Below are 8,074 nucleotides of genomic sequence, written 5' to 3' on the forward strand. Positions count from 1 at the left end.
CAACAACTCTTACTAAAGAGTACAATGCAGTCATTCAGAGGAACCTTCCTCAGAAACTGCAGAGACACCCTAACGCTCTTCTCAGAGACACAGAAGTAAATCCTAGAGAAGAGTGCCTGACCCTCATTAGTACCAAGGAGGCTGAGCCTCAGATGGTACACACTGCTGAGGAGCTAAATGAAGAAGAAATTCAAGAAGAGGCTAGAAGCACCTTGTTGTACGCCACTACAGAGGTGAAGGAACCTCAAGTTGATTCTTCTCTGGGCATGTAAGAGGAGCTTGTGACTCCCACAGAGCACGCCCTTGCAGAGGTAAAAGAGCCTCAAGAGCTATCTTTCTTTGGCATGCAGAAAGAACTGGCAGATGAGCAGTTGGCTCATTCCCCAGTAGCCCTTAAAGAACTGCAAGTCAATATCTCTTTTACAGAGGTGTTTGAAAAGAAGGACCTAAGGGGAGATGCAATATAGATACTTACTCAATATAAAAGGTATTATTTTTTAAAAGAAGGACCTAAGGGGAGATGAAATAAAGGTACTTACTGAGAAGTATAGTATCCTAATTTAGAATGAGCTGCCAAGAAAGATGCCAGATCCAGGGAGCTTTCAAATCCTATGGACTACTGGAAAGCTCACTTTTGACAAAGCCCTGTATGATCTTGGCTTGAGTTTAAATCTAATACATGCTACATTTGGCAACACTCAAGAAGCTGCTTCTGAAGTAGAAACTTATGATCCTGACCAACCCACCATGGAGGAGGTGAAATATATGGGAGAACTCTATGGAAACACCTACAACCCTTCATGTTAGAGTCATCCTAACTTTTCATGAAAAGATCAACAGAAGCCTCAGCAAAGCTTCAATAGCAATCAAGGTGGAAGGAACCAAAATAGGTTCAACAACAGACCACCATTCCCATCCTCTAAAGGGAATATGGAGACCCTTAAGCAGAACCTTTCTCACTTAGTAACCCTAGTCTCCAACCTCTCTAAGACCACTCATAGTTTTATCACTAAAACAAGGTTCTCCATAAAAAAATTAGAGATACAAGTTAGTCAGCTGAGCAAGAGGATCCCTAAGACTCTTCCTGACACTCTTCCTTGTAACACTGAGGTGAACCCAAGAGAAAAGTGCAAGGCCATCACCACTGAGATTGAGACTGAATCTGGAGAGATTGGAAAGGCATTGAATGCCAGCGAGGAAGATCTCACTGGGTGTTCAACGCCCAATATGGCAGCAAGCCTGGCACTAAACGCCAGTGAGAAAGCCCTCACTGGGCGTTCAACACCCATCCTGGCAGTAGAGCTGGTGTTGAATGCCAGCCAGGGAGTACTGGCTGGGCATTCAACACCCAAACATACAGGAACTCTGGCGCTGAACACCAGTGAAGAACCCCTCACTGGGCATTCAATGCCCAAACAGGCAGGCATTCTGGCATTGAACGCCAGTGAGGAACATTTCACTGGGCATTCAACACCCAATCAGATAGGAAAGCTGGTGTTGAACACCTGCCAGGATACCCCTGCTGGGCGTTCAACAACCAAAAGGATAGAGGAAATTGCGTTTAACACTAGTAAGGGTGTACAACATGAGCGTTCAATGCCCAAAGAGCTATCAAAGCTGGTGTTGAATGCCAGTAAAAGCACACCTTCTGAGTGCTCAAAACCCACTCAAGAAAACCCTATCCCAGAACTAAAGGAAGCCAAGGCTCACATAAAGACCATAGAGGTTCCTTTGAATGTACTCTTGTAGTACATAAGTTCTGATGCTCGGTACCTAGAAACTCTTATGAAGCTGAATACCAAGCTATTTGGTACAAAGCCTCTGGAGGAAGAACCTCCACTGCTTACCAAAGAATTAAATGCTTTGGTTCAACAGAGGCTACCTCAGAAGCTTCCAGATCCTGGACACTTTCTGATCCCTTGCACCATAGGCATTATGACCTTTGAGAAGGCTCTGTGTGACCTAGGGTCAAGTATTAACCTCATGCCACTCTCCGTAATGGAGAAGCTGGGAATCCAAGAGGCAAAAGAAACAAGGATTACCTTGCATAAGGAATGGATGGTGTTCAAGGCTCTTGACCCTCCATTACCCCCTGACAAGAGAGGCACTTGCATAAAGGATTCATCATCAAAGCCTCCTTCCTTGGATGAAACCAATTCAATCCCTTCTAAGACCAAACGTAAGTTTGGTGTTGGATGTACACTATCCACAAAGGAGGAAAACCCCAAAAGGAATATATCTACGGGCTGGAAAAATAAACATATCCCTACTGAAGGCTTTTCACCATGGAAAATGGTAATGTTCACTTATCTCATCATGGTATTCACCATGGAAGAGAGAAATGGTACTAAGGGACACCAGTATATTGCTGCAAGCCCAACTCTACCTCATGCAGTGAACAAGATCCTGTCTCTTGAGCGTCTTACGCTAATCCATGAGAGCACAGAAAGGAAGCTCCCAGCAAGGAGTAAGGATTTATTCCTCTATGACTACCTTCTCTTTGAATGGAGTTGTCCGTCAAGCTAATGGCATTAAAGAAGCGCTTGTTGGGAGGCAACCCAACCTTAATTAATTATTTTTATTTTCCTTAATTTTGTTTTTCTTTAAATTATTTTTTGTAGGTTCATGATCATTTGCATCAATCAGAACAAAGACAGAAATATTAAGCAGTAAGAACAAACATTCCGGATAGAGTGTTGCTGGCATTGAACGCCAGCCAGGGAGCAGACCTTGGGCATTCAAATGCCAATGCAGAGGGCAAGGAATCTGAATTCCCTAGCCTCTTAGAACCAGTGGGTCCCACAAACTCCCCACCTATCATATTTGCTCGAGGACGAGCAAAACTCTTAAGTTTAGTGTTGCAAAAGCTTTGCTTTTTACTTCTACCACTCCTGGAAAGAGCCATGAGGGAAGAACAACAGAGACAATGGAGTGACATTGAAGAGATCAAGTATTACATTGGATCCTCAAGGAGGAGTAGTAGCCACCATTGTAACACCCAAATTACCCTAAGCCTTACCTCTAGCCGTAAAGCAAAGGTTAATCAAGGGTTACGATAATTCTAAGGCTTATACATATTTATATATAGAAGGGAATAATATATTCTAGAATCCCAATGAAGCTAACGCATAAGATACAAGGTACAGATGCAAAAGAATAGAACATATATAGATATAAGAATATAATAATCATAGGGAACTAGCCATGGCTTGTGGAGCTTAAGCCGACTAGTTACAAACAGAAAAATACAGAGTTTTAGAGTTAAAACAGCTTATACAACTTATCTCTCAAGTAACTCTCTAAGGCTATAAAGATAAATATACAAAAGATGTGAGAGTAACTACAACAAGTAAAACAGAAATAAACCAAGGAGGAACCATACTTTGCTCTGTCACCATATCCGCAATTTCACCGAGGTGAATTACGACCTGCATCTGAAAACAATAACAAAGTATGGAATGAGAACTGGAGATTCTCAGTATGGTAACAGTGCCCAATAATGTAAGATGTTAGGCTCCGAGACGCCAAATGCAATCCTAGAACTTCATATCGCATATGGATATCCAAGCTTAGAATAAAGTAAATAAATATAGAACTTAAACCATAACGGGGTTATCTAAACTTAGGGATTTCTAACTAATACTAATCACACCGCTATATCCCACAGCCTCCTCTAACCTAACCTCCGTGCGATCCCGTCGCCACCCCCTTCCTAACCTTCACATCACTAGACAATCACAATTAATACAAACAAGTAAAACACAAATAATAGTCATATATAACAAGTAGTTCAAGTAGCAGGTAGGCATGTTATACAATTAGGAAAACTCGACTAATCAAAGCAAACAAGCATGTAGAAGATGCATATGATGAATGTCTATCCTATTGGCTCGTGATATCACTTGTCGTCCGTAAATGCCAACCCGACACATCCTCTCGGATGTAGCCTTTTCTGCCACGCCAGAGATATAGTGCACTACACACTCATGTAGTAGGGAGTCTACTACGCCAGGGATATAGGCCCCACACACTTCCTGCAGCAAAGAAGGAACCAACCACAACAAATCATGTAGCAGAACAGTCTGCTACGCCAGGGATATAGGCACCGCACACTTTCAACATTCAACAAGTCATGCGATAGAAACATCTGCCACGCCGGAGATATAGGCTCCGCACACTCTCAATAACATCTACTCATGCAGCAGAAAAATCTACTACGCCAAGGATATAGGCCCTGCACACTCTCAACAACCATTCATTATGCAGCAGAACAATCTGCTACGCCAGAGATATAGGCTCCGCACACTCTCATATATTCCAATCATTTCGTCATTATTCCTTTTCTAGTTCTCAACTTAACACAACCATCGCCAATTCATAATTCTCCTTTCCGAACTATCAGTTTATTAATTTCTCAATTCGTTGTCAGTAGTCACCAAGTTCACTACTCTTCCTTCTCCCTTAACCAAATTCATCATCCATACACCAGAAACCTAAACCTCCATTTGCTAACTTTTCAAAGTAAACCCAAATTAAATCTCCTAGGACCTTTCTCATATCTGATACCTGAGGATAAGTCCAAGAGCCTTAAAATAGTGTCACAGAAGCTTACAAGCTTGTTGGGAAGGTGAAATAGTTGAAACCAAAGTTTAAGTTTGAGAAACAGGGTGTGTGCGTACGCACAGGTACCAATTTTCACAATTCTGTTCACTCGCACAAGGCGTGCTAATGCCCCCAACAGACTGACCTTCCCAACGTGTGCGTGAGCACAGGGTTGTGCGTACGCACAGGTTGTAAATCCTCATTGGTTATGCGCGCGCACAAGCTGTGCTAGTGCTTTAAAAAGGAAGCCTTTTCCTGCATGTGCGTATGCACAGGACTGTGCTGTCGCACAGGTTTAAAATTTCGTAGGGTTGTGCGTGCACCTATACCAGAAATCACAAAATTATGCAACTTTGCTGAATTTCAGATTTTGACACCAAACTTTGAATGATCATAACTTCCTCTACAAAAATCAAAATTTTACAAACTTTATATCAATTTAAAGCTCTCAAATCCATCTTTAATTTAAAACAATTTTCATGCAATTTCAAGCTTTGAGGCTCATGTTATGATCCATCAATGTTCACCAAAAATCCATTTTTACCCAAAAACCTCATAACCTCAAATTTATCCAACTCTCAATCCAAAACCAATTCAGTCACATTTCAACCATACCAAAACAGCCCAAAATCCATACCAAACACTCATTCAACCATTTTTTCAGTTACACCACCTTCTCAATCATTAAACCATTTATTACTCTCCTCATTTCGACTCTAGCTTCCACCTAGAACTACATCCAAATTCCTCAAACTCCATTTGCTATCAACACCAACCACAAGATTCAAAACACCAAAATCATCATCAACATATACCATCAACTCTCAACAACCATAACAAATCTCAACATTTAATATCTCAATTTATCAAATCCCTAAACACTCATCTCTAATTACCAACAACATTAATATTCATCAACCATATCAACAAACCTTCATCCACAACAATAAGTCTCACATTCATCATCAACCTTCAAATTCATTAAAATACCAACAATCATCATCAAATCATATAATCATTATCATTATTATTCCAATTCATTCCACATAACACCACTACAACATCAATCAATCCCCATCAACAACCCCAATCATCAACTTTCTCATCAACATCATAATCAAACTCTAACATACACAACTCATAAAATTCTCAACACAATTCACATGCCACTTACATAATTCAATCGTATCTTAAGGTCAATTAGCCTAAGTGTCTAGAAACATTACATATTACATAAAGGAAACCAAAATCATACCTTGGTTGATTCCTAAAATGCACCAAACATCAAAATGAAGCCACCAAGCTCGAACCAAAGCCTCAATCCAACTCCAACAAACACCAAAACTCAATCTAACATCACATAGCATACAAACATCAAACCTATGGTTTACAAAACAACTAAACACAAGGTTTTAGTGAAACCTTACCTCACTCAATGAGATTAGGGGTAAAATCCAACAATTACCCGCTACTAGAGATCACCTAAACAAGCAAAACCACAAAACTTACTCAAAAACCAAACCCAAAAATGCACAGAATCTAGGGCAAAAAACTGGAGTGCGAGTTGATAGATCTTACCAACAAAACCTGATAGAAAGGAAGAGCTTGTCGACAGCTTCTTGTGGCCGCAAACGGCTCGTCTATCGGAGTTTCGTAGCTCAAGTTATGGCTCCCGGAAGGTGGAGGTGAATAGTACCACTCCCCTCTTCCTCTCTTCTCTCTTCTCACCGTCCCTCTATATTTTGTTTCTGAAAAATGAGGCTAAATTCCTCTTATTTAGGGCACTTATATATTGAACTTGGGCCCACTTGAGCCTGGTCCAACCCGGTAAGTGCTTTTGGTCCGTTTGGCCCACTTTGGGACAAAACCTTTAAGATTAGTGCCCGGTTTTCAATTCTAAATTATTTTTATCCCTTTCAAAACAATAAATCAATCTTTAAAATATTATTTTCCAAAATACATGGTACTGGACAGACTAGAGCCGGTACTGCCAGCTTAAGCACCAGTACGCATTTTTACAAAACTTTTCGAAACAGATATATTTTCCAGCTCAGAAAAATTCATTGAAATCAAATTTCACCTTTTTATTTTCAAATTAAAACTTCTAAATTTTGGATCTATTCCAGGTACTAAACTTATTATTTTTATTAAAATGGTTTTACATGAAAAATTTTGGCTCTTACAACCATCATCAAGGTGGATTCGTTCTCTTAATCCCCTTTTCTTATGTTGTTTTTCTGTTTTTTGTATGTTTTATTGTCTGTTCTCTTGTTCTTATTTCATGATCATTTGTATTTATGTCTTAAAGTTATGAATTATTCCATGCATCCATCACCTTGCTTAAAAGAAAGAAAATTTTATTTGAAAAGAATTGAGAGATACATGATTTTTGAGTTTTATAATAAAGAATAGTTCAATTATCTTGATGTGGTGGCATTGAACTTATTTTCTGAATGTATGAATGAACAGTGCATATTTGAAGTTGAAATTTATGAATGTTGGATCTTGAAAGAATGATGATAAAAGTGAAGTATTATTGGTAATCTGAAAAATCTAAAAAATTGATTCTTGAAGCAAGAAAAAGCAGCAAAAAGATAAAGAAAAAGCATGTTGCAAAAGAAAAAAAAATATATGCATGCAAAAAAATGGAAAAAAATAAATATAGAGAAAAATCCATTACTCCCAAAAAATGCAGGAAAATGAGAGCAGACTGAAAAAGCCAATAACCCTTTAAACCAAAAGGCAAGGGTAAAAGGTTCCAAGGCTTTGAGCATCAGTGGATAGGAAGGCCCAAAGGAATAAAATCCTAGCCTAAGCGGCTCAACCAAGCTATCTGGTGGACGAAATTGTGATACAAGAGTTCCAGGTACTGTTAGAGAAGCTTTTTCTTTCCACAACTCCGTTCAACTAAACCAGCAAGTGTACTGGGTCATCCAAGTAATACCTTACGTGAGTAAGGGTCGATCCCACAGAGATTGTTGGTATGAAGCAAGCTATGGTCACCTTGTAAATCTCAGTTAGGCAGATTAAATTTGTTTATGATGAGTTCGAAAATTAATAATAAATAGAAAATAAAAAGGGATAGAAATACTTATGTAAATCAATAGTGGAAATTTCAGATAGGCGTACGGAGATGCTGTGCTCCTCTTGAGAATCCTACTCGGAATACCACAGACAAGGTTTAGACTTTCCGGACTCTCATGAATGCCGCCATCTATCTAGCTTATACCACAAAGATTCTGTTGGGGAATCTAAGAGATATGCGCCCGGTCTAGAGTAGAACAGAAGTGGTTGTCAGTCACGCGCGTTCATAGGTGAGAATGATGATGAGTGTCACGGATCGTCACATTCATCAGGTTGAGTGCAACGTATATCTTGGAATAAGAATAAAAGAGAATTGAATAAAAAGTAATAGTAATTGTATTGAAACTTGAGGTACAGCAGAGCTCCACACCCTTAATCTATGGTGTAC

The sequence above is a fragment of the Arachis duranensis genome, chromosome 9 (assembly GCF_000817695.3).
Source record: "Arachis duranensis cultivar V14167 chromosome 9, aradu.V14167.gnm2.J7QH, whole genome shotgun sequence".
Classification (NCBI taxonomy): domain Eukaryota; kingdom Viridiplantae; phylum Streptophyta; class Magnoliopsida; order Fabales; family Fabaceae; genus Arachis; species Arachis duranensis.